The following is a 26532-nucleotide window of genomic DNA, read 5'->3' on the forward strand; positions in this document are numbered from 1 at the left end:
GGGTCAACCAGCCCAGGATATCGATCACCTTGCCGAGCTGGTACAGAGTGAAAATGGGTCAACCAGCCTAGGATACGGATCACCAGGCCGAGACGGTACAATGTGAATATGGGTGAAGCAGCTCAGGTTACTGATCACCTTGCTGAGCTGGTCCAGTGTGAATATGAGTCAACCAGCCCAGGATACAGATCACCTTGCCAAGCTGGTGCACTCCGAATACAGGTCAAACAGCCCAGGATACTGATCGCCATGCCGAACTGGTCCAGTGTAAATATGGGTGAACCAGCCCAGGATACTGATCACCATGCCGAGCTGGTACTGTGTGAATATAGGTGAACCAGCCCAGGATACTGAACACTATGCCGGGCTGGTGCAGTGTGATTATGGGTCAAGCAGCCCAGGATACTGATCGCAATGCCGAGCATGTACAGTGTGAATATGGGTGAACCACCCCAGGATACTGATCACCGTGCTGAGCTGGTCCAGTGTGAAAATGGGTCAACCAGCCCAGGATACTGATCACCTTGCTGAGCTGGTCCAGTGTGAATACGGGTCAACCAGCCCAGGATACTGATCACCAGGCCGAAATGGTACAGCCAGAATATGGGTCAACCAGCTCAGGATACTGATCAGCAGGCCGAGATGGTGCAGTCAGAATATGGGTCAAACAGCCCAGGATACTGATCACCTTGCTGAGCTGGTGCAGTGTGAATTTGGGTCAACCAGCCCAGGACACTGATCACCTTGCTGAGCTGGTCCAGTGTGAATATGGGTCAACCAGCCCAGGATACTGATCACCATGCCGAACTACTGCAGTCTGAAAATGGGTCAACCAGCCCAGGATACTGATCACCAGGCCGAGATGGTACAATCATAATATGGGTCAACCAGCCCAGGATACTGATGACCTCGCCGAGCTTGTCCGGTTTGAATATAGGTCAACCAGCCTAGGATACTGAACACAATGCCGGGCTGGTACAGTGTGAATATAGGTCAACCAGCCCAGGATACTGATCACCATGCCAAGCTGGTGCAGTCCGAATATAGGGCAACCAGCTCAGGATACTGATCACCATGCCGAGCTGGTAAAGTGTGAATATGGGTCAAGCAGCCTCGGATGCTGATCACCATGCTGAGCTGGTCCGGTGTGAATATCGGTCAAGCAGCCCAGGATACTGATCACCTTGCTGAGCTGGTCTAGTGTGAATATGGGTCAACCAGCCCAGGATACCGATCACCATGCCGAGCTGGTACAGATTGAAAATGGATCAACCATCCCAGCATACTGATCACCATGCCGATCTAGTACAGTCTGAATATGGGTCAACCAGCCCAGGATACGGATCACCAGGCCGAGACGGTACAGTGTGAATATGGGTGAACCAGCTCAGGTTACTGATCACCTTGCTGAGCTGGTCCAGTGTGAATATGTGTCAACCAGCCCAGGATACTGATCACCATGCCGAGCTGGTCCTGTGTGAATATGGGTCAAGCAGCCTTGGATACTGATCACCATGCTGAGCTGGTCCAGTGTGAATATGGGTCAACCAGCCCAGGATACTGATCAGCTTGCTGAGCTGGTCCAGTGTGAATATGGGTCAACCAGCCCAGGATATCGATCACCTTGCCGAGCTGGTACAGAGTGAAAATGGGTCAACCAGCCCAGGATACTGATCACCATGCCGATCTAGTACAGTCTGAATATGGGTCAACCAACCCAGGATACGGATCACCAGGCCGAGACGGTACAGTGTAAATATGGGTGAACCAGCTCAGGTTACTGATCACCTTGCTGAGCTGGTCCAGTGTGAATATGTGTCAACCAGCCCAGGATACTGATCACCTTGCCAAGCTGGTGAACTACGAATATAGGTCAAACCGCCCAGGATACTGATCGCCATGCCGAACTGGTCCAGTGTGAATATGGGTGAACCAGCCCAGGATACTGATCACCATGCTGAGCTGGTGCAGTCCGAATACAGGTCAACCAGCCCAGGATACTGATCACCATGCCGAGCTGGTGCAGTCCGAATATTGGTCAACCAGCCCAGGATACTGATCACCATACCGAGTTGGTACAGTTTGAATATGGGTCAAGCAGCCGAGGATACTAATCGCCATGCCGAGATGGTGCAGTGTGAATTTGGGTCAACCAGTGCAGGATACTGATCTCCATGGCGAGTTGGTGCAACGCCAATAAGTGTCAACCCAACCCAGGGTAGTGATTGCCATGTCGAGCTGGTACAGTGTGAATCTGCGTCACCCTGCCCTTGACACTGATCGCCATGCCAAGCTGGTACAGTTCGAATATGGGTCAAACAGCCCAGGATACTGATCACCATGCCGAGCTGGTGCACTCCGAATATAGGTCAAACAGCCCAGGATACTGATCGCCATGCCGAACTGGTGCATTGTGAATATGGGTGAACCAGCCCAGGATACTGATCACCATGCCGAGCTGGTGCAGTCCGAATACAGGTCAACCAGCCCAGGATACTGATCACCATGCCGAGCTGGTGCAGTCCGAATATAGGTCAACCAGCCCAGGATACTGATCGCCATGCCGAACTGGTCCAGTGTGAATATGGGTGAACCAGCCCAGGATACTGATCACCATGCTGAGCTGGTGCAGTCCGAATATTGATCAACCAGCCCAGGATACTGATCACCATGCCGAGTTGGTACAGTTTGAATATGGGTCAACCAGCCCAGGATACCGATCACCTTGACGAGCTGGTACAGAGTGAAAAGGGGTCAACCAGCCCAGGATACTGATCAACATGCCGATCTAGTACAGTCTGAATTTGGGTCAACCAGCCCAGGATACGGATCACCAGGCCGAGACGGTACAGTGTGAATATGGGTGAACCAGCTCAGGTTACTGATCACCTTGCTGAGCTGGTCCAGTGTGAATATGTGTCAGCCAGCCCAGGATACTGATCACCATGCCGAGCTGGTCCAGTGTGAATATGGGTCAAGCAGCCTTGGATACTGATCACCATGCTGAGCTGGTCCAATGTGAATATGGGTCAACCAGCCCAGGATGCTGATCAGCTTGCTGAGCTGGTCCAGTGTGAATATGGGTCAACCAGCCCAGGATATCGATCACCTTGCCGAGCTGGTACAGAGTGAAAATGGGTCAACCAGCCCAGGATACTGATCACCATGCCGATCTAGTACAGTCTGAATATGGGTCAACCAGCCCAGGATACGGATCACCAGGCCGAGACGGTACAGTGTAAATATGGGTGAACCAGCTCAGGTTACTGATCACCTTGCTGAGCTGGTCCAGTGTGAATATGTGTCAACCAGCCCAGGATACTGATCACCTTGCCAAGCTGGTGCACTCCGAATATAGGTCAAACAGCCCAGGATACTGATCGCCATGCCGAACTGGTCCAGTGTGAATATGGGTGAACCAGCCCAGGATACTGATCACCATGCTGAGCTGGTGCAGTCCGAACACAGGTCAACCAGCCCAGGATACTGATCACCATGCCGAGCTGGTGCAGTCCGAATATTGGTCAACCAGCCCAGGATACTGATCACCATGCCGAGTTGGTACAGTTTGAATATGGGTCAAACAGCCGAGGATACTAATCGCCATGCCGAGATGGTGCAGTGTGAATTTGGGTCAACCAGTGCAGGATACTGATCTCCATGGCGAGTTGGTGCAACGCCAATAAGTGTCAACCCAACCCAGGGTAGTGATTGCCATGTCGAGCTGGTACAGTGTGAATCTGCGTCACCCTGCCCTTGACACTGATCGCCATGCCAAGCTGGTACAATTCGAATATGGGTCAAACAGCCCAGGATACTGATCACCATGCCGAGCTGGTCCAGTGTGAATATGGGTGAACCAGCCCAGGATACTAATCACCATGCCGAGCTGGTGCAGTCCGAATACAGGTCAACCAGCCCAGGATACTGATCACCATGCCGAGCTGGTGCAGTCCGAATATAGGTCAACCAGCCCAGGATACTGATCACCATTCCGAGCTGGTACTTTTGTAATATTCAACTTCTAGCCAAGGATACTGATCGCCACGGCGAGCAGTTACAGTCTGAATATTGGCCCTCACGGGCCTGTATGCCAATTTTTCGTCTCCTTCAGGGTAAGTCGGAAGTGTTCCAACAGCCATGCTTCCACCACCCTTCTTCCTGCTGTCATTCATCTGCCATGTAATGGAAGCTGTCATCAATAGTGCTATCAAGTGGCATTTAATCACTAGTAATCTGCTCAACGATGATCAGTTTGAGTTCCCCTAGATCCACTCATCTCCTAATTTCATTAGAATCGTGGTTCAAACATGGACAAAACAGCTGAACTCCAGAGGTGGGGTGAGAGTGACTGCCTTGGACATCAAGTCAGCATTTGACCGAGTCCGGCATCAAGCAGCCCTAGCAAAACTGAAGTCAAGAACAAAGAACAAAGATAATTACAGCACAGGAACAGGCCCTTCGGCCCTCCAAGCCTGCGCCGATCCAGATCCTCTCTCTAAACATGTCGCCTATTTTCTAAGGTTCTGTATCTCTTTTCTTCCTGCCCATTCATGTATCTGTCTAGATACATCTTAAAAGACTCCATCGTGCCCGCGTCTACCACCTCCGCTGGCAACGCGTTCCAGGTGCCCACCACCCTCTGCGTAAAGAACTTTCCACTCATATCCCCCCTAAACTTTTCCCCTTTCACTTTGAACTCGTGTCCTCTAGTAATTGAAACACCCACTCTGGGAAAAAGCCTCTTGCTGCCCACCCTGTCTATACCTCTCATGATTTTGTACACCTCAATCAGGTCCCCCCTCAACCTCCGTCTTTCTAATGAAAATAATCCTAATCTACTCAACCTCTCTTCATAGCTAGCGCCCTCCATACCAGGCAACATCCTGGTGAACCTCCTCTGCACCCTCTCCAAAGCATCCACATCCTTTTGATAATGTGGCGACCAGAACTGTACGCAGTATTCCAAATGTGGCCGAACCAAAGTCCTATACAACTGTAACATGACCTGCCAACTCTTGTACTCAATGCCCCGTCCGATGAAGGAAAGCATGCCGTATGCCTTCTTGACCACTCTATTTACCTGCGTTGCCACCTTCAGGGAACAGTGGACCTGAACACCCAAATCTCTCTGGACATCAATTTTCCCCAGGACTTTTCCATTTACTGTATAGTTCACTCTTGAATTGGATCTTCCAAAATGCATCACCTCGCATTTGCCCTCATTGAACTCCATCTGCCATTTCTCTGACCAACTCTCTAATCTATCTATATTCTGCTGTATTCTCTGACAGTCCCCTTCACTATCTGCTACTCCACCAATCTTAGTGTCGTCTGCAAACTTGCTAATCAGTCCACCTATACTTTCCTCCAAATCATTAATGTATATCAGAAACAACAGTGGTCCCAGCACGGATCCCTGTGGAACACCACAGGTCACACGTCTCCATTTTGAGAAACTCCCCTCTACTGCTACTCTCTGTCTCCTGTTGCCCATCCAGTTCTTTATCCATCTAGCTAGTACACCTTGGACCCCAAGCGCCTTCACTTTCTCCATCAGCCTGCCATGGGGAACCTTATCAAACGCCTTACTGAAGTCCATGTATATGACATCGACAGCCCTTCCCTCATCAATCAACTTTGTCACTTCCTCAAAGAATTCTATTAAGTTGGTAAGACATGACCTTCCCTGCACAAAACCATGTTGCCTATCACTGATGAGCCCATTTTCTTCCAAATGGGAATAGATCCTATCCCTCAGTATCTTCTCCAGCAGCTTCCCTACCACTGACGTCAGGCTCACCGGTCTATAATTTCCTGGATTATCCCTGCTACCCTTCTTAAACAAGGGGACAACATTAGCAATTCTCCAGTCCTCCGGGACCTCACCCGTGTTTAAGGATGCTGCAAAGATATCTGTTCAGGCCCCAACTATTTCCTCTCTCGCTTCCCTCAGTAACCTGGGATAGATCCCATCCGGACCTGGGGACTTGTCCACCTTAATGCCCTTTAGAATACCCAACACTTCCTCCCTCCTTATGCCGACTTGACCTAGAGTAATCAAACATCTGTTCCTAACCTCAACATCCGTCATGTCCCTCTCCTCGGTGAATACCGATGCAAAGTACTCGTTTAGAATCTCACCCATTTTCTCTGAGTCCAAGCATAACATTCCTCCTTTGTCCTTTAGTGGGCCAATCCTTTCTCCAGTTACCCTCTTTCTCCTTATATATGAATAAAAGGCTTTGGGATTTTCCAAGTCAATGGGAATCAGGGGGGAAACCCTCTGCTGGTTGGAGTGATACTTAGCAAAAAGGAAGATGGTTGTGGTTGTTGGAGATCAATTATCTCAGTCCCGGGACATCACTGCAGGAGTTCTTCAGGGTAGTGTCCTAGGCCCAACCATTTTCAGCTGCTTCATCAATCACTGTCCCTCCATCATAAGGTCAGAAATGGGAGTATTTGTGAATGACTGGATCGGGTTTAGTACCATTTGTGACTTCTCTGGTACTGAAGCAGTCCATACCTAAATGCAGCAAGACCTCGACAATATCCAGCCTTAGGCTGATAATTGACAAGTAAAGTTTGCTCCATACAAGTCAGCAGTTTAACGAAATAATCTCCACTTGCCTGGATGGGTCCAGCTCCAACAACCCTCAGGAAGTTTTACACCATCCAGGACAAAGCAGCCCGATTGATCAGCACCTCATCCACCACATTAAACATCTACTATCATCCAACATAAAAGAGAACCAAAAATCTTCTAATAGGCAATGCAAACATTTTGTCCAGGCATGTATATATCAATCAGGTAGGACTAGGTGGGGTGGTGACTATCCGGGACAAAGCGTGTATATATGCTTCGAGGCACAGGGAAGGTTAAAATTGCTAATGATTACTTCGTTTCGCTGTTGGAATAGGAATCTTGTAAAATATCAGTGGAAGCAGAGAGAGTAGAGGCAATGGATAGAGTGAAAATTCAGAGGGAGGAGGTAATGGAAAGAGGTAATGTTAGAGCAGATAATCCACCTGGTCCGGATGGCTAAAGGAAGTGGGTATGTAGATAGCAGAAGAGCTTTCCGTAATCTTACATTTGTCCATAGATGGGCGAGGTGACAGAAGATTGGAGAGTGGTAAATGTGACACCATTATACTGGAATGGGTGTAAGGACCGTCCTAGCAACTACAGGCCATTCTGTTCAACATGAGTGGTAAGTCAGGGTTCAGAAACAATTATCAGCGAAACACTCAAGAGGCACATGGAGAGTGTGAAGGAGAAAATGATGTATTCACCACACTTGACATAGATGGGCTTCATCACCTAATGGATACATAAATGGACAGCAGACTAGGAGATGTTGAATATGTCATGCTCCCATCTGGAAAGGTCTGGATACAGAGAAGTTCAATGAAACTGTGACCTTAACAGCCACTGACAGCTCCGTCCTCACCATGGTGTCAGGCTCAAGGACGTGTTGCAGGAGGTGATACAGCTCTGTGACCATCTCCTTATTGAATCCGAGTCACCTCACACACTGCTCCTGGGTTAGGTGTTGGTAGAAAACCCGGACTGGGTAGGGCAGATCCCCTCCTCCTCCCTGTTTACACAGCTCCCCTCTCTGCAGCCTCTAATTCATGTGTTGGCCATGCTAGAGACCCAGAGATACTGTAACTACAGTCCCCATACCCCTTCCAGAGTTGGGTCACCAAATCCTGTGTCCTCTCTGAATGACTGCAGCAGCTCACAACACAATTTCTAGAAAACCAGCCACAGCACCTCCACTAACTTTACAATAGCAGAAATAAGTCAAACGCCCCTCACCTGTAAGTTGGATGCCTGGTCCTTTTAACTAACACGAGAGAGTGTTCTTCGTGCTGCTGACTGTATGTTCAGCTGAGAGTGACTAACCGAGGCGGTCAGTGGACATGTACAGACCAAGTTTCAAATACGTGTGTCAATGCTTTCGGAATGCCCTGCTCAGCATGAAACACCACTGGCGAGAAGCCACGAGTTACCAGTAGTGCATCCTACCTTTTTAAGAGTTCTAGGATTCATAGCTTCAGCAGCAGTAGCTCTAAAGAGTCCAAAATTCCAGCCACAGAGAGATACAGAGGGAGAAAATTCACTTTTAAAATTGAATTGTATAAATATTGCAAGGGAAACAATTTGCAGGAATATGGGAAACTGACTGGTGAATGGGACTAATTGGAGGGGTGAGGTCATAGAGGATTCTGAAGACAAGAATAAGAATAATACAATTGTGGTGCGACTGGGCCAGGAACCATTGTATATCTTTTGAGCACAGGGTTAATGGGTGAATGGAATTTGGTGTGAGTTAGGGTACAAAGATTTCAATGGCTGTGGTTCATGGAGGTTTGTAACTGGGAGACTTGTCGCTTATATTAGGACAGTCGAGTCTGGTTTTAACAAAGCGACACATAGTGGTTTAAGGAGCATATGGTCTGAGACAGGGGTATTACGGAGGTGGCAGTAGACAGGAATGGTGATGGACAGGATACAGTATTGGAACTCAGCTTAGGGTCAAATCAATCAGCGAGTAAGTGAACCGTCTGTGTCAGCCTCATATATTGGTGGATTCATGAAGTAGAGAATAGAGTTTGCATTGTGGATTGAAAACTATGGCTTCAATCTCCCCAGTGCTGAAATAACAAGGACAGTAATGCAGTTAAACATGGTTTATAGAATTAATAGATGGACAGGAAGACTTACCAAGGACACCAACAATAGCTAAGATGGGATAATAAATGTATTGAATCATCCGAAGTGCATCATAGATCCGCCATGCTAATGGTATCCAATCATCTTCTGCAGTAAGACTATCAAACCAATCGGATAAACTCCTGTCTATTGTTGTAACATTCCAATCTATTGTTCTCATATTCTGACTCAATGTAACATTCCAATCTATTGTTCCCAGATTCTGACCCATTGTTGTAACATTCCAATCTATTGTTCTCATATTCTGACTCAACGTAACATTCCAATCTATTGTTCCCAGATTCTGACCCATTGTTGTAACATTCCAATCTATTGTTCTCATATTTTGACTCATTGTAACATTCCAATCTATTGTTCTCAGATTCTGATCTGTCCCTCTTTCTGGATCCGTTGATCCCTGTTAGTGCCGGGAATGATGCTCCCGCTGACACTATGGGATAACACATTAGAATTAGAATTAGAACATTACAGCGCAGTACAGGCCCTTCGGCCCTCGATGTTGCGCCGACCTGTGAAACCATCTGACCTACACTATTCCATTTTCATCCATATGTCTATCCAATGACCACTTAAATGCCCTTAAAGTTGGCGAGTCTACTACTGTTGCAGGCAGGGCGTTCCACGCCCCTACTACTCTCTGTGTAAAGAAACTACCTCTGACATCTGTCCTATATATTTCATCCCTCAACTTAAAGCTATGTCCCCTCGTGTTTGCCATCATCATCCGAGGAAAAAGACTCTCACTATCCGCCCTATCTAACCCTCTGATTATCTTGTATGTCTCTATTAAGTCACCTCTCCTCCTCCTTCTCTCTAACGAAAACAACCCCAAGTCCCTCAGCCTTTCCTCGTAAGACTTTCCCTCCATACCAGGCCACATCCTAGTAAATCTCCTCTGCACCCTTTCCAAAGCTTCCACATCCTTCCGATAATGCAGTGACCAGAACTGCACGCAATACTCAAGGTGCGGCCTCACCAGAGTTTTGTACAGCTGCATCATGACCTCGTGGCTCAGAAACTCGATCCCCCTACTAATAAAAGCTAACACACCATATGCCTTCTTAACAGCCCTATTAACCTGGGTAGCAACTTTCAGGGATTTATGTACCTGAACACCAAGATCTCTCTGCTCATCTACACTACCAAGAATCTTCCCAATAGCCCAGTACTCTGCATTGCTGTTACTCCTTCCAAAGTGAATCACCTCACACGTCTCCGCATTAAACGCCATTTGCCATCTCTCAGCCCAGCTCTGCAGCCTTTCTATGTCCCTCTGTACCCTACAACACCCTTCGACACTTTCCACAACCCCACCGACATTCGTGTCATCCGCAAATCTACTAACCCACCCTTCTACACCCTCATACAGGTCATTTATTAAAATGACAAACAGCAGTGGCCCCAAAACAGAACCTTGCGGTACACCACTAGTAACTAAACTCCAGGAAGAACATTTGCCATCAACCACCACCCTCTGTCTTCTTTCAGCTAGCCAATTTCTGATCCAAACCTCTAAATCGCCTTCAACACCATACTTCCGTATTTTCTGCAATAGCCTACCGTGGGGAACCTAACCAAACGCCTTACTGAAATCCATATGCACCACATCCACGGCTTTACCCTCATCCACCTGTTTGGTCACCTTCTCGAAAAACTCAGTAAGGTTGAGAGGATCCGCTTATTAATAGAAGATGGGAACCCTCCAGTGACACAATTAGGGTCCATGGAGACTGACATTAATTACAGTCACTGAACAAACAGGTTCAGTTCACACATTTCAATCCAACACTGTTGGTACCATGATAATGAATAACATTTACGCTTTCCAGGTGGGATGTATGAGGGCTGCTGATGGAAAGAATGGTTGAAATGGCAGAGGAAATGGCCAGATTCTTTCAATCTTCCTAGGATATGGCAGTGGTGACAGATGACTTCAGATTCCCCAATGTACCATCCTGTTTAAAACAAGATAAATGGATGAACTCTGGAATTACAGTTCCAGCAGAATAACGTCGATGTAAATTTGGGGAAACTATTACAGACTGTAATCTGGGACAAATCCTTTTTGCCTTGGAGAAACAGGAGTTTATAAATGACAAGCATCCTGGACATGTTAATGCCATTCATGTCTGACAAACTTGATCGAGTTCTTCCATGACGTCATGGAGCGGCTTGTTGAAGGCAGCATGGCTGATGTTATTCATGTGGACTTTCAAATGTCATCTGATCAAGTGCTATCTAATGGACTTGTTAGGAAAACTGCAACCCATGGATTAAAGGGGAAGTGACAGTGTGGATATGACACTGGCTAAGAAACAGAAAGCAGAGAGAAGTTGTGAATAGTTGTTGTTGAAACTGGTTGGGAGTATACAGTAGTTTAGTTTTAGTTTAGTTTAGTTTAGAGATACAGCACTGAAACAGGCCCTTCGGCCCACCGAGTCTGTGCCGACCATCAACCACCATTTTTACTAATCCTACACTAATCCCATATTCCAACCATATCCCCACCTGTCCCTACATTTCCCTACCTGTACTCGGTGCAATTTATAGTGGGCAATTAACCTATCAACCTGCAAGTCTTTGGCTTGTGGGAGGAAAGCGGAGCACCCGGAGGAAACCCACGCAGACACGGGGAGAACTTGCAAACTCCACACAGACAGTACCCAGAATTGAACCCGGGTCGCTGGAGCTGTGACTCTGCGGTGCTAACCACTGTGCCGCCCGTTTACACTCCCTCTACACTGTACCCATCAAACACTCCCAGGACAGGTACAGCACGTGGTTAGATACAGAGTAAAGCTCCCTCCACACTGTCCCTTATCAAACACTCCCAGGACAGGTACAGTGTTTCCCAGTGATCAGTATTAGGATCACTCCTCCTTTTGTCACATATTAATGGCACAGACGTATATATAAATGGCATAATTTCAACGTTTGAAGATGATTTGGAGCTGGGAAATGTAAACTGTGAGGTGGATAGTCAGAGACTTCAGGAAGACATAGTTACCAGACCAGGAGCCAATGTAGAACAGCGAGCACCGGTATGATGGATGAATGGGATTTAGTGTGAATTAGGATACAGACAGCAGAGTGTTAGATGGGCTGAGGTTTATAGGGGGCAAGGTGGGATGTAAGTGATGAGAAGATTGGAATAGTTGCATCTGGAGCTAACAAAGGAATGGATCAGGGATTCAGCAGCACATGAACCAAGGCAGAAACAGAGACAGCCAAGGATATGGAGGTGAAAGTAAATGGTCTGGCTGATGGAGCTGGCATCTCGGCTCAGAGTTCTACAGGAAGCCTAGGTTGTGAACAAGCTGGTTCAGCCACAGACATTGGTTGGGGATTGGGATTGAGTGGTTGGAGAGGGTCAGTTGAGGGAGCTCATGATGGCAACCAGCAGTGACTGCACCCATAGTTCAATAGCAGCACTCAGCAATAACCAATGAGGCAACTACTTAACGAACACAAACTCCAGCGACAGACAGCAACAGAAAGAGTTTTATCATATAAGGACAGAACAGCGCAAACACCATCACAGAGATAAATGTTCCGGAATGCCACACATGCAGAATATCAATCATATTAGTTTAATCTGCTCCCAGGACAGGTACAGTGTAGGGAAGATATAGAGTCAAGATCGCTCTGCACTGTCCCCATCAAACGCACCCAGGACAGGCACAGCACGGGGTTAGATACAGAGTAAAGCTCCCTCTACACTGCCCCTATCAAATACTCCCAGGACAGCAACAGCACGTGGTGACTCCTGGCTAATTTGAGGTGCTGAGTGCATCAACGAGGTGCAGCTGACGGTTGCTGTATGCAGAGGCTGAAGGCTGGAGGCTGGATGACTGCTGCAAGAGGATAAGACTGAGATTGAAACAAAGGGTTTACATCTGTCTTTTTGAAAGAAGAAAGCAAGAAGTCAGAAGAACTGACAGCTCTTGTGAGTTTGGGTTTTCTTGCCCTTTCATTAATTGTTGTGGGTAGGGGGAAAGGAAGAGACCAGAAAACCTTGGGTGGGATTGCTTCTTTGAACAGGGAGCACCAGTGTTTAAAAGCATTGAATAGGATCTCCTTCCCCACCCCAACGAGCTAGCCTGGGATAGCTGGAGCTGCCCAGGTGAAGAGACTTTCTCTTAACTGTGTAAATCAGAAGCAGAGTGTGCCGCGGCAGCTACATCTGTCCCAGTTGAAGACATCGCACCCCCTCCCACCGCCAACAGGAAGACCAGCACAAGGACTTCCTGAATTAACACCGGCAAATAGACTGGTTCCTCCTGACCCTCCTCTAATACAGCCTCTCTCCCTCGCCATACCCTCCAGTCTATGCTTTTTTTGGGACAACTAATTATTTGTTATTCATTTCTCCCGATTTCTATTTTTATTTTTTCTCTCAACGGTGGATCTACCCCATGGCTTTACAGTCCTGTCCAGTGACAGGGCCTTCTGATGCTGCAGCAGCTGCAGCAGCTGCTCCTGTGGCTCTGTCACCATTTAGAATATTGACATCGAAGCATGGGGTGAAGAGTTACACCCATCCCAATATGTCGATAGAGGCCTGTGTGAAGGCAATGGCCGAGGTTTTCGGCCCCTCGACCATTGTGGCAGCCTCAAAAATGTAGGGGAAGGCTGTGTTCTTCCTGAAGTCCGAGCAGGCCATGTCCCTGTCCCTGAATAAAGGGCTCACTGTGGGTAGGGATTTCCTGCTGGTGGACCCTCTTGGGGCAACTGCGCAGCAGATAATATTATCAACTGTCCCGCCCTTCCTTACCAGTGAGCTCCTCCTCCCCAATAGGCACCATCTGGGGGAGGTAAGGTCGGGGCTCCCCCCAGTCCCTCTCGGTCTTTGGGAGCCCAGCCTCCGGCATGTCTACTCCTTCCGCCGCCAGCTATATTTTCAGCTGGCGTGGGAGGAGGTGTTGGAGGGCGATTTCGATGTAGAGTTCCAGGGGACGGCCTACCGCCTCTTCTGGACCTCGGACGGGGCGCGGTGCCACATCTGCAAGGGGGTGGACTATGTTCGTCCACCATTTCCACCTCGGCGGCCCAGTGTGGCGCCACTGCACCACCTCCCACTCCCATCACTCATTCCACAGACACTGCTCAGTCGGTTCCGGAGGCTATGGTTTTCACAACCTCCAGCGGGGAGGGAAATGCCCGTCCTGGTGGAAGAAAGGCATGGAGGAAAAGTAAACACCGAGAGGCTCGTCCCCTGGACACCATGACACAACCCGAGCCTGAGCTCAGCCCAAGGCCCGCTCCCAGGGAATTCAACTGTCCCAGGGCTGGGCTCAGGCCCAGAGTAACTAAAAAATGCAGGGTGCGGAGACTGAGGCCTCTGATGACATGGAGGTCTCTGAGCCTATGCGCCTTAGCAGGAAAAAGAGGAGAAGGCACCCCTCCACAGAGGTAACACAGGGCTCTGAGGTGCAGGTTCCCCCTGCCACCACCACCAACATGAAGGCTGCAAAGTCTGGGCAGGTTCTCCCTATTCTTCAGGATGAAGGGGAGGGGGAGGCCCCTCTACATGCAGCTCCTCCTGTGGGAACAAGTGGAGCCCTACTTTTGGTGGGGGAGCCTGGGGACGCCTCCCATTCTGCCACTGGGTCGGGTGCCCTGAGTGGAGAGGTGGGGAAGGCCCCAATGTGTCGGCCCTCCCAGCCAGAATCCACTCACTACCAGAAGACTCCAGACCGGGTTGTAACCGAAAATGCTGCCCATCTTCTGGACCTGTGGGTGCTGGCAGCGCGGGAGATCGCCTCCTCTCTCTGCTTCTGTTCTCGGCTCTGGCTGGATTTCCAGAGTCGGGAACTCCAATATCCCCTGGACGACACATTGGCCTGGGGACGGAGGTGGAGGGGGGTACCTGAACCGCTGCTGCCCACAGGCTCCAGTTTCACAGTAGAACCCAGAGAAGACTCCTGGAGGTGGGATCATGACAGAGGTGGGAGCAGCTGGCGAGGCCGGGGCGTCCGTCCCACAGTCTGTAGTGGGCGTTTTGGCCTCCGGCGGTGATGACCGGAGGAGGATGGAGACTCGGTGTGGGGCACGGAGGATGACCTTGATTCCATCGCCAGTGAGGTGGTGGAGTCCTTCGTACCTCCCATTGTGTCATCCCCACGGTGGAACTCAGGGAATTCCTCACGGCTTGCAGCGGTTGCCGCAATAAGGCTCAGCTGGCCCTCTGCCGTTGGTCAAGTCTGGCGCTGATCATCCAGTCCGTTCGTGCCGCCCTCAAGAAAGCGGGAAAGCCTGCAAGCATGAATTCGGTTGAGAGGCGGCGCTTTCATGTGCTCCTCAATGGGTTGTTGGGGGAATGGAAGGCCAGGTGCACTTCCACTCCCTCCTCACAGTGAGGTGTTGGAGACCGCTTTTAAGTACCTTTGACATGAAGATAACCATAGCCAACCTCAACATCAAGGGCAGCAGAGGGTCTCACTGCAGATTTCACAATCCCTCAGTCCTTAGGGAAGGGAGGTCCGGGTGAGCTTTCTGCAGAAGACCCACACCGTTCCGGGAGACAAAGCCACCTGGCTCCTGGAGTGGCAGGGTGGGGTCTACATGAGTCACCACACCCCTAATTCTAGTGGGGTATCTTGTTGGCCCCGACTTTTCAGCCGGAGTTCTTGGGTGTCAAGGAGCTAGTGCCGGGCCGCTTACTCCACGTCACCGTTCGCCTGGGTAGCGTGCCGCTCGACTTTGTGAACGTGTACACGCCCAGGCCCGGTGCGTTGCAAGGGCGCTTCTTTGAAGAAGTGTCCGCTCTCTTGAGCTCCATCGATAGCGGCGAGTGCATCATCCTTGGGAGGGGATTTTAACTGCACCCTCGAGGTGGGGGATCGCTCTGGTCCTCAGAGCGGCCAAGCGTCGGTGGAGAAGTTGAGGGAACTGATCAGCTCCCTCAACTTGGTAGACGTCTGGCGGAATCTCCATCCCGACTCCAGCGCCTTCACATGGAGGTCTGGAGGAGGAGGGTCCCGAATCGACCGTCTCTACTTTTTGCAGGCATACGTCTCCAGCTTCTCGGCAACCTCCATGCGGCTGGTGCCGTGCTCGGACAACCACCTAAAGGGGGCGTATTTACTCCGCTTGAAAGCGGGCGGGGTCCGGGTCCTGGTACTTTAACAACTGGCTGCTGGAGGCAGAACGATTCTGGGACTTGTTCCGTAGATTCGGTGCCGACTGGAGAAGGAAGCGGGGAGGCTTCCCCTCCTTGAGGCTTTGGTGGGATGTGGGAAGACTCACATCCGTGTCTTCTGTCAGGAGCACGCGAACCATGAGGCGGGAAGCCGAGATCGGGCGCCTAGAGAGGGAGGTGCTCGACTTGGAGTCATGCCTCTGTCATGCCGTGGTGGACCCGGCACTGTGGCAGGCATATAAGGGCAAGAAGGTTGCGCTGAGGGACCTGCATCTCAAAGGGTCCTGAGGGGTGGATGTGAAGTCACGTATCCAGATCCTGGAAGATTTAGACCGCGCCTCACCCTTCTGCTACTCCGTAAGCTGCTGGCCGACGGCGGATCCTCTGTCACACATTTGGAGGAAATGGGCCTCCTGGTCCGTACTTAATTCAGTGCGTTTTTCTCTCCGGATCCGTCCAGCGAAAAGGCGCGCAGATTTTTGAGGGAAGACTTGCCGCAGGGCAGCCCAGAGGGCGTCGAAGGATTGGAGGCTCCACTCATGTTGACCAGCGCCCTCCAGCCGCTCTCGACGGGCAAATCCCCGAGGCTGAACGGGCTGACCATGGAGTTTCTCAGGGCGTTCTGGAACGTCCTGGGGGAGGATTACACGCTGGTCCTGGGGGAAAGGCAGGCGACCGAGTCAACGTCCAGCTGCCGAAGTGGGGCGATCTCTCCCTGCTTAAAAACTGGCGTCCAGTCTCCCTCCTCAACATGGATTATAAGATCTTTTCCCGGGTATGTCAACCTGCCTGGGCTCCGTGATGGCAATCATGATCTACCACGACCCGTCCTACACGGTCCCAGGCTGGTCCATCTGGCACAACATCCACCTAGTCCAGGACCTGATCAATCTTTCCCAGAGGACTGGTCAGTCGGTCGCCTTTCTCTCCCTCAATCAGGAGAAGGTGTTCGACAGGGTGGATCATGAACACCTTTTCGGGACTCTGCGCGCTTTCAGACTCGGGCCGCATTTTGCGGCCCGGGTCCGACTTTTATACGCCACCGCAGAGTGTCCAGTCAATGTTAACGGGTCCTTGATGGCACCCCTTTGTTTTGGGAGAGGAGTGCGTCATCTCCGATCAATTGCAAACTAACTGCGTGGAGCCCTTCCTGTGCCTGCTTCGCAGGAGGTTGACGGGATTGGCTCTGCGCGAGCCAGCCACGCGGGTGGTCCTCTCGGCTTACGCCGCCGACGTGCTCCTCACGGTCACAGATCCCGTTGACCTGTGGAGGATGCGCGACTGCCAGCAGTCCTTTTCTGCCGCGTCCTCCAGGAGCATCAAATGGGAGAAATGTTCCAGACCCCTGGTGGGTCAGTGATGGGTGGACTCCATGCCGGAAGAGTTGACACCTTTTGTGTGGAGCACCACACATCTGCTCTATCTGGGAGTCCACCTTAGCCCTCCTGACGAAGCCTGGCTGGCAAACTGGCAGGAGTTGGAGGCGAAAGACACCACTCGGCTGGGGCGCCGGACAGGACTGCTCTGAGTGCTTTCCTACAGGGGCCGAGCGCTGGTCATAAACCAACTAGTGGCCTCCATGCTGTGGTACCGGTTGGTCACTTTGGCCCCGCCCCCTGCATTAGCCACCAAGATCCAGAAGAAATTCGTCGATTTCTTCTGGGGCAAGAGGAAACACAGGGTCTCTGCCGCGGTCCTGAGTCTCCCAATGGAGGAGGCCGGCTAGTCGCTGGTGTACGTCCGCACCCAGGCTGCGACTCTCCACCTTCGGACCCTGCAGAGATACCTGTACGTCGAGCGTCCTCCCAGATGGTGTGCGCTGGCGACGTATTTTTTCCACCTGTGTCACTGCCTTCAAGATGACACGCAGCTCCCAGTGGAGTCAGTTAGCCGCGCCTCTCTGAGGGAGTTGCCTGTCTTTTATCGGGATCTATTCTGAGTCTGGAACATGGTCGCCTCCAGTCAGGGTGCTCCCTCGCCAGCTGAGGAGAGCACCTCGGCTGTCCGGGCGGCCTACTCCACGGTCGGACCAGTGGGCAGAGGAGTAGCCGAAGCACCTGGGATGCCCCTCACGGTGGGTGGCGATTGGCCTCGGGAGAGTGGAGCGCTCATCAGACCCAGGCCCTGAAACCCTCCTCAGGAGCCAGTCCCACACAACCCGAGCCGCCTCTCGGAAAATGCCCTCCGTGCCATTCCAGTCAGCATAGAGGGGTTTCCTGTACGGGCTGCTCCTGCACACTCTCCATTTGCTCGTCTTCTTCAGCCAGCCGGACACGCCCAGGCGGTCCGCCTTGCCATCTGGCGGCGAGGGGAAACCCCGATGGAGGTCTCTCTACGCGGGAGTCATCCCCGTTTACCTCGGGGACCTGTGGTGGAGCGTATTGCACAGGGCGGTCCCGTGCAGCAGACTTTTACGTGGGCTCACAGACTCCCAGGCCAGTTATACTTTCTGCGGCCTGGACGAGTCCGTGTTTCACATTTATACGGAGGTTGCAGCCCCTCTTTGAGTATTTGAAGGGGCTGCTCCTCACGTTCTGGCTGCACTTCAGTCCCACGCTCCTGATCTTTGGGCACCCGGTGCGGAGGGGCATGGGCCGGGAGGAGGATCGCCTCGTCAGTCTGCTCCTGGGCCTGGCAAAGGTGGCAATTCACAGGTCCAGGCTGCGGGCCGTCGGGGGGGTCCGTCCTCCCGAATTGCCTGCCCCTCTTCCGCGGTTGCGTTCGCGCCTTGGTGTCCCTGGAGAAGGAGCATGCAGTGTCGGCCGGTACGCTTGAGGCCTTCTGGGACCAGTGGGCACCACAGGGACTGGAGTGCATCATCGACCCGAGAATGGCATTTTAATTTGAGTCTTTTGTTTATTTATCTGTTAATAATTAGAGGTTATTTTAAAAATTTAAATATGTATATAAAGCGGGCCTGAGGAATAAAGGCCCGCTCAATATGGGATATATAAAAGCGGGAGAAAAATAAACGGGGTTAGATACAGAGTAAATCTCCCTCTACACTGTCCCCATCAAACTCTTCCAGTATAGGTACAGCACGGGGTGAGATATAGAGTAAATATCCCTCCACACTGTCCCCATCAAACTCTCCCAGGATAGGTACAGCACGGGGTTAGATACAGAGTAACGCTCCCTCTACATTGCCCCATCAAACACATACAGTGCAGGAATGGCACGGGTTTATAAACAGAGCAAATGCCCATCTATCTATGCTATCGATGTTACAAGGTTAGTTTGGAGAAGCTGGAGTTGTTCTCCCTGGAGTAAAGGAGATTGAGAGAGATTTGATAGAGGTTTACAAGATTATGACAGCATTAGATAAGATAGACAAGGAAAAACTGTTCCCATTAACTGATGAAACACGGACTAGGGGACACAGATGGGAGGTTTTGGGTAACGGATGCAGGGGAAGATGAGGAAGAACTTTTTTACACAGTGGATGATAATGAGCTGTAACTCACTGCCCAGGAGGGTGGTGGAAGACAAGACTGTCAATGATTTCAGCAGGAAACTGGATGGCCACCTGAAGAAAGTGAACTTGCAGGAAAACGGGGATTGAGAGGGGGAGTGGGAATGACTGGATTGTTCCAGATTGGAGGGGTAGAATGGCCTCCTTTTATGTCGGAAATTATTTTATGACTACATCGATATCTACATCTCTACCTTGAATTTGTCTCATGCTCCTGCCTGTAAAAATCCAGATACATAGACGTTCAATGAAACTGTGACCTTAACAGCCACTGAAAACTCCGTCCTCACCCTGGTGTGAGGCCCCAGGTTATGTTACAGGAGGTGACACAGCTCTGTGACCACCTCTTTATTGAATCAGAGTCACCTCACACACTGCTCCTGGCTTAGGTGTAGGTAGGAAAAGTGCTCTTGGAAAACCCGGGGTGAGTAGGGCAGAGCCTCCTCCTCCTTCCTCTTTGCAGAGCTTGTCCTCTCTGCAGCCTCTGCTCCATTTGTTGGTCATGTGACAGACCAAGAAATACTTTAACTGCAGTCCCGATACCTCGTCCAGAGTTGGTTCACCAAATCCTCTGCCCTTCCTGAATGTCTGCAGCAGCTCACAACACAACCTCCAGAAAACCATCCACAGCACCTCCACTAACTTTACAACAGCAAAAGTAATCACAGGCCCCTCACCTGTACGTTGGATTCCTGGTCCTTTTAATAACACCAGAGGGGGTCCTTCGTGCTGCTGAATGTATGTTCAGCTGAGAGTGACTAACACAGGCTGTCAGTGGACATGCACAGACCAAGTTTCAAAGACGTACATCAAAGCTGTCGGAATGGCAGATTGACGTGAATTCAAACCGTTCCTCACACGAACAGCTCATGCACAGTATAACCAGGCTATTTCCCTGCCCAGCATGGGGCACTGTGCTGGCCACACTAGAAGTGGCCGGCCGTGCAGTTCACATCACTTTATACATCCAGGTTTCCATAGCGTTGGCACCAGTGCCGTCATAGAGTGAAACGTCATCGAGTGAAAATCAAAGCAGGAGAAGAAATAGAGTGAAAACAGCTCACTTCTAAAAGAGAATTGGAAAAAGACTTGAAGGCATAAGATTTACAAGAATATGTGAAATGGAAGGGAAATGGGACTAATTGGAGGGGTGAGGCCATGGAGGGACTCAAACACAAAAATGAGAATATTAAAATTTAGGTGCTGCCAGGCACGGAGTCAATGTCGATCAGTAAGCACAGAAGTAATGGGTGATCGGGATTTGGTCTGAGTTAGGATATAGGCAGCAGAGTTCTGGATGGGCTGTTGTTTATGCAGGTTGATATCTGGGAGGGTGACCAGGATAGAATTGGAATAGTTAAGTGTGGATTTAACAACGGCAGAGATGAGGGTTGATTATCAGATGGGCAGAGGTGATGGCGGGTGATATTAGACAGGTAGTAGCAGGTAGGGTTGGTGATAGGCAGAATATGGCAATGAACTCAGCTCAGGTATAAATATAACAAAGAAGTTCCAAACAGTCTGTTTCAGCCTCAGACATTGGGTAGGGAGGGGAATGCAGATAGTGGATGCAGAGTGGAATGTGAGACAGAGACTAATGACTGTGGCTTAAGTCTTCCCTAGATTTACATGACAAGAACAATAAATCAGTGAAATATGATTTATAGATCTAATAGTTGGATACAGAGACTTACCAGGGGCACCAATAATAGCGAGGATGGGATAGTAAATCGTTTGAATCATCTTCAGAGCATAATAGATCCGAAAATCCAATGTTATCCAACAATAATCTGCAGTAACGACGCTAAACCAATAGGAGAAACTCCTGCTGTCCATTGTTTTAACATTCCAATCTATTGTCCTCAGACAAAAACAAGAAATGCTGGATTCACTCAGCAGGTCTGGCAGCATCTGTGGAAAGAGAAGCAGAGTTAACGTTTCGGGTCAGTGACCCTTCTTCGGAACTGACAAATATTAGAAAAGTCACAGATTATAAACAAGTGAGGTGGGGGTTGGGCAAGAGATAACAAAGGAGAAGCTGCACCTTCTCCTTTGTTATCTCTTGCCCAACCCCCACCTCACTTGTTTATAATCTGTGACTTTTCTAATATTTGTCAGTTCCGAAGAAGGGTCACTGACCCGAAACGTTAACTCTGCTTCTCTTTCCACAGATGCTGCCAGACCTGCTGAGTGAATCCAGCATTTCTTGTTTTTGTTTCAGATTTCCAGCATCCGCAGTATTTTGCTTTTATTTTACTATTGTCCTCAGATTCTGACCCATTGTTGTAACATTCCAATCTATTGTTCTCAGATTCTGACCTGTTATTGTAATGTTCCAATCTATTGTTCTCAGATTCTGATCTCTCCTCTCTCGCTCTCTGGAGCCGCTGACCTCTGTTAGTGCCTGGGGTGATGCTCCCACTGACACTATTGGAAGGAGTCCGTTATTAATCGAAGAGGGAAACCCTCCAGTAACACAATTCGGGTCCTTGGAGACTGACGTTAATTACAGTCAATGAACAAACAGGTTCAGTTAACACCTTTCAATCCAACACTTTTTATACCATAATAGTGTTGAAGATTTACCCAGTCTAGATGGGATATATGAGGTTTGTTGCGGCAAGGAATGTGGAAATAGCAGACGTACTGGCCAGAAGCTTTCAATCCTCTTTGGATTTGGGAGTGATGACAAAGCTGTTACAAGCTGTTTAAAGAAGGAGACATTAGATAAACCCTATAACTAATGACCAGTCAGTCTAATGTCAGTGGTTGGAAATTTCTGGAGGCCGTGACCCAGTACAAAAATATACCATTCTTGGAAAATCATGTGATATTAAATGACAAAGAGTACGGATCTGTTAATGGAAAATCATGCCTGATAATCTTGATCAAGTTATTTGATGACATAACTGTGAGTGTTGATGAGGACAGTGTGTTTCCTGTTATGTATCTGGACTATCAAAAGGCCTGTGATCGAATGACATTTCATAGACTTGTTATGAAAAATATAACATATGGATTAATGTGACAGTGATGATATGGATATAACACTGACTCAGGGACAGAAAGCAGAGAGAAGTGGTGAACAGACATTGTTCAGACTGGGGGAGGGGGAGGATACAGTGCTGTTTCTCAGGGGTCAGTATTAAAACCAGTGCTCTTCATGACACATAGATAAATATACAAGTGACATAAACGTATATGTAAAACAACATAATTTAAACTCTGGCAGATGACATGACACTTATAAATAAGGGAGGCAAAGGGGCAGACCACAGAATTACCCAATTTCACAGATTTTGATTTATTTATAATTTATTCTGGACGCTAATCCGAATAGAAATTTAGTTCTCACTCTATAATTTATTTCTGTGTGATTTGTATGTCTGTGTGTGTATGCATGAATGGGTCGTTGTTTATTATTTAATTTAGATTTAGTTTAGATTGTTAAGCATAATAAACTCGCCTCTTGTTTAAAATCAAGAAAACTTGTCTGATTGGTTCTTCCACGATCACAACAAAGATAAAAGGTAAAATGCTCACTGAGATGGTCAGCATGTCCACTACTAAAAAGGAATAAGCCCCGCTGCAGCGAAATAAAAGATAGGACAAGAGGAGAGCCTGGGACCCCTCCTCACCTGGCTGGAATAGAAATCTGGAGGTTCTAGTGATCGTAAGGCAACAACAAATGAGAAATTGGAAGTGTCACAGATGCACAGAGTTTTACAGCACAGAAACAGTTCCTTCGCCCCACTCCATCTGTGCCAGCGATCAAGCCTGTCCATTCTAATCCCCTTTTCCAGCACTTGGCCTGTAACCTTGTATGCTATGGCATTTCAAGTGCTCATCTAAATACTTCTTAAATGTTGTGAGGGTTCTTGCCTCTACCATCTTTTCAGGTAGTATGTTCCAGATTCCAGCCACCCTCTGAGTGAAATATATTTTTTCCTCAAATCTCCTCGAAAGCACTTGCCCCTTACCTTAAATCAATGCCCCCCGGTTATTGACACCTCTGCTAAGGGAAAAGTTTCTTCTTCTCTACCCTATCTATGCCCCTCCTAATTTTTCCTGCTTTCTGTCACCCTCCCTTTTTGAATAAAGGAGTTACATTGGCAGAAAATGAGTTACATACAAAGGGAAAGAACATGGGACAGGTTAAAATCCCTGCCTGTTGAAAAGTTGAGTAATGTAGCTGGACCATAAGGGATCACCCTCCGTCCAAAAGCTCAGAAACCCGAAATCCTAAGACCTGTGACCAACCATTTTTCACTTGAAGCTGAAGGCTCAAACAGAGTTAGAATCACTAACAGATAGAATAATATTAGCTAAGGTCAAACGAGAACAGAATAGACTAGAATTAGAATTCCAGAGAGAGCGAGAAAGAGCAGAGTGAGCGTCAAGAAAGGGAAAAAGTAAAAGTGTTCCAGAAGGGGAAGGAGGAAAGGGAGTTAAGGCGGCTCAAACAACTGGAGGACGACCAGTACACCCACTGAAGGCACAGCTAGTGAGGGAGCTGCCCCTAGCTCAGGACCATGTGCTGAGCTCTTAAAGTTATCCCACTTCATTCCAAAGTTCCATGAGGAGGATGTGGCACAATTTTTTGTCTTTGAAAAACTTTGAAAAACTTCCAAAGCAGCTGAAATGGCCAGCAGAGAGCTGGACACTGTTTTTATTAGGCAAAGTAACAGGATACGCCCATGAGGTTAATTCGCTGTTGCCAGATGAAAGTTCTTCAGATTATGAGATGATTAAAAATGCTATCCAGGGTGCATATGAGATAGTATCAGAAGCGTACCACCAAAAACTCGGAACACTACGAAAGTAGCCTGAGCGAACTTACCTCCAGTTTGAAAGAGTCAAGCAGCTTCGGAACCTATTAGCAGGAGTAGGCCATTCAGCCCATCTAGTCTGTACCGTCATTCAATACGATCATGGGTTATCAACTATTTCAATTCCTTTTTACCACACTATCCCCATATCCCTTTATGTCATTTGCATTTAGAAATCTGCCAATCTCTGCTTCAAACATACTCAATGACTGAGCTTTCACAGCCCTCTGGGGTAGAGAATTCCAAAGATTCACAACCCCCTAAGTTATGAAATTTCTCCTCATCTCTGTCCTAAGTGACTTCCTCCATATTTTGAAATTGTCTCTGCTGGTTCTAGACTCCACAGCCAGGGGAAACATCTTAGCTGCATCAACCCGTCGATCCATTTAATTATGTTGTAGGTTGCAATGAAATCACCTCTCATTATTCGAAATTCTAGAGAATACAGGCCCAGTTTTCCCAATATCTTCATAGGACAGTCCTGCCATGCCAGGAACAAGTCTAGTGAATCTTCGTTGCACTCCCCCTATGGCAATAATATACTTCCCAAAGTAAGGGGAGCAAAGCTGCACACAGTACTCCAGGTGTGGTCTCACAATGTTCCATACAATTGAAGCAAGACTTCACTAGTTCTGTACTCAAATTCCCTTGTGATAAAGGCTAACATACCATTAGCCTTCTTAAGTGCTTGCTGTGCCTGCATGTCAACTTTCAGTGACTTATTGACAAGGACACCCAGATCCCTTTGTACATCTACACTTTCTAATTTCTTACAATTCAAGAAATACCCTGCACATCTATTCCTCCTTCCAAAGTGGATAACCTTATATTTTACACATAATATTCCATCTGCCACGTTCTTGCCCTCTCACGAAGTCTGTCCAAATTCCCTTGAAGCCGCTTTGCACCTTCCTCACAGCACATACATTCCCACATCTTTTTGTATCACCTGCAAACTTGGGAATATTACTTTGGTCCCCACATCTAAATCAATGATACATATTGTGAACAGATGGGGCCCAAGTACTCACCCAAATGTTTCCATTTTACTTACCCCACTAGTCACAGCCTGCCCAAGCGAGAATAACCCATTTATGGCGACTCTCTGTTTTATGCTTGTGAACCAATACTTAATCCATGCCAGTATATTACGTCCTATCCCATGTGCTTTAATTTTACTAACCAACCTCTTGTGGGGGACTTTGTCAAAAATTCATCTGAAAATCCAAATATACTACGTCCACCGACTCCACGCTATCAATTCTGTTACTAATATCCTCAAAAAACGCGAACAGCTTCATCAAACATGATTTCCCATTCATAAATCCATGTTGACGATGCCCAATTAGATCATTATTATGCAATTATCCATTTTTCACATCCTTTATGATAGATTCTACCATTTTCCCTACTATTGATGTCAGGCTAACAGATCTGTATTTCCCCGTTTTCTCTCTCCCTCCTTTCTTAAATCGTGGGGTGACATTTGCGACCTTCCAATATGCTGGAACCGTTCCAGAAGGTGATCACCCATGAACCCACTGTCTCCATAGCTACCTCTGTCAACACTCTGGAATTTCGAATATCAGGTCCTGGGGACTTATCAACCTTCAACCCCATTAATTTCTCCAACACAAACTTCTTACTAATATTAATTACCTTCACTTCCTCATTCCCCCTAATCCCTTGGATCTCTAATTCTGGGAGATTTCTTGTATCTTTCTCAGTGAAGACAGACACAAAGTGATCATTTAGCTTCTCTGCGATTTCTCGATTCCCCATTATAAATTCCCCTGACTCTGCCTGTAATGGACACATACACGACTTACCCAAACGTTTCCTTTTTACGTACCTATAGAAGATTTTACAGTCCGTTTTGATGTTTGCCTCTGACTAGTAGATACGGAGAATCAGGATATAGCCCACATATGTAAACCTCAGAGTGGTGATCCTTCTCAAGGAGTTCAAAAATTCGCTCCCGCTCCCATTAAAACCCACACAGAGGAAAAAAAGGTTTGAAGAGCCAGGAAGGTTGGATGATGATTTTTTCCATGTACACAAGGCCTTAACCCCAAAGGAAATGCATTCCCTAGTCACCCCAAAGACCCGGGAATAAAAGGTGGGAGGGTGATACGAGCCTGCACAACCACTGGCAAGGAGGAAAATCTGGACACACAGGGGCCCACACTCAGGCCAAATAGGACGGTACTGAGAGCAGGAGTAATGGCCGATGATCTGTGTGTTTCCACTGCAGTAACGCAGGTCGCCATCGATTGAAAGCTGGAAGTGATGGGGAAAACCTGTAGGATTAGTCAGGGTCCACCCGATCAGTGCAGGAAAACGGGCCCTG

Source organism: Heterodontus francisci, chromosome 28 (assembly GCF_036365525.1).
Source record: "Heterodontus francisci isolate sHetFra1 chromosome 28, sHetFra1.hap1, whole genome shotgun sequence".
Classification (NCBI taxonomy): Eukaryota; Metazoa; Chordata; class Chondrichthyes; order Heterodontiformes; family Heterodontidae; genus Heterodontus; species Heterodontus francisci.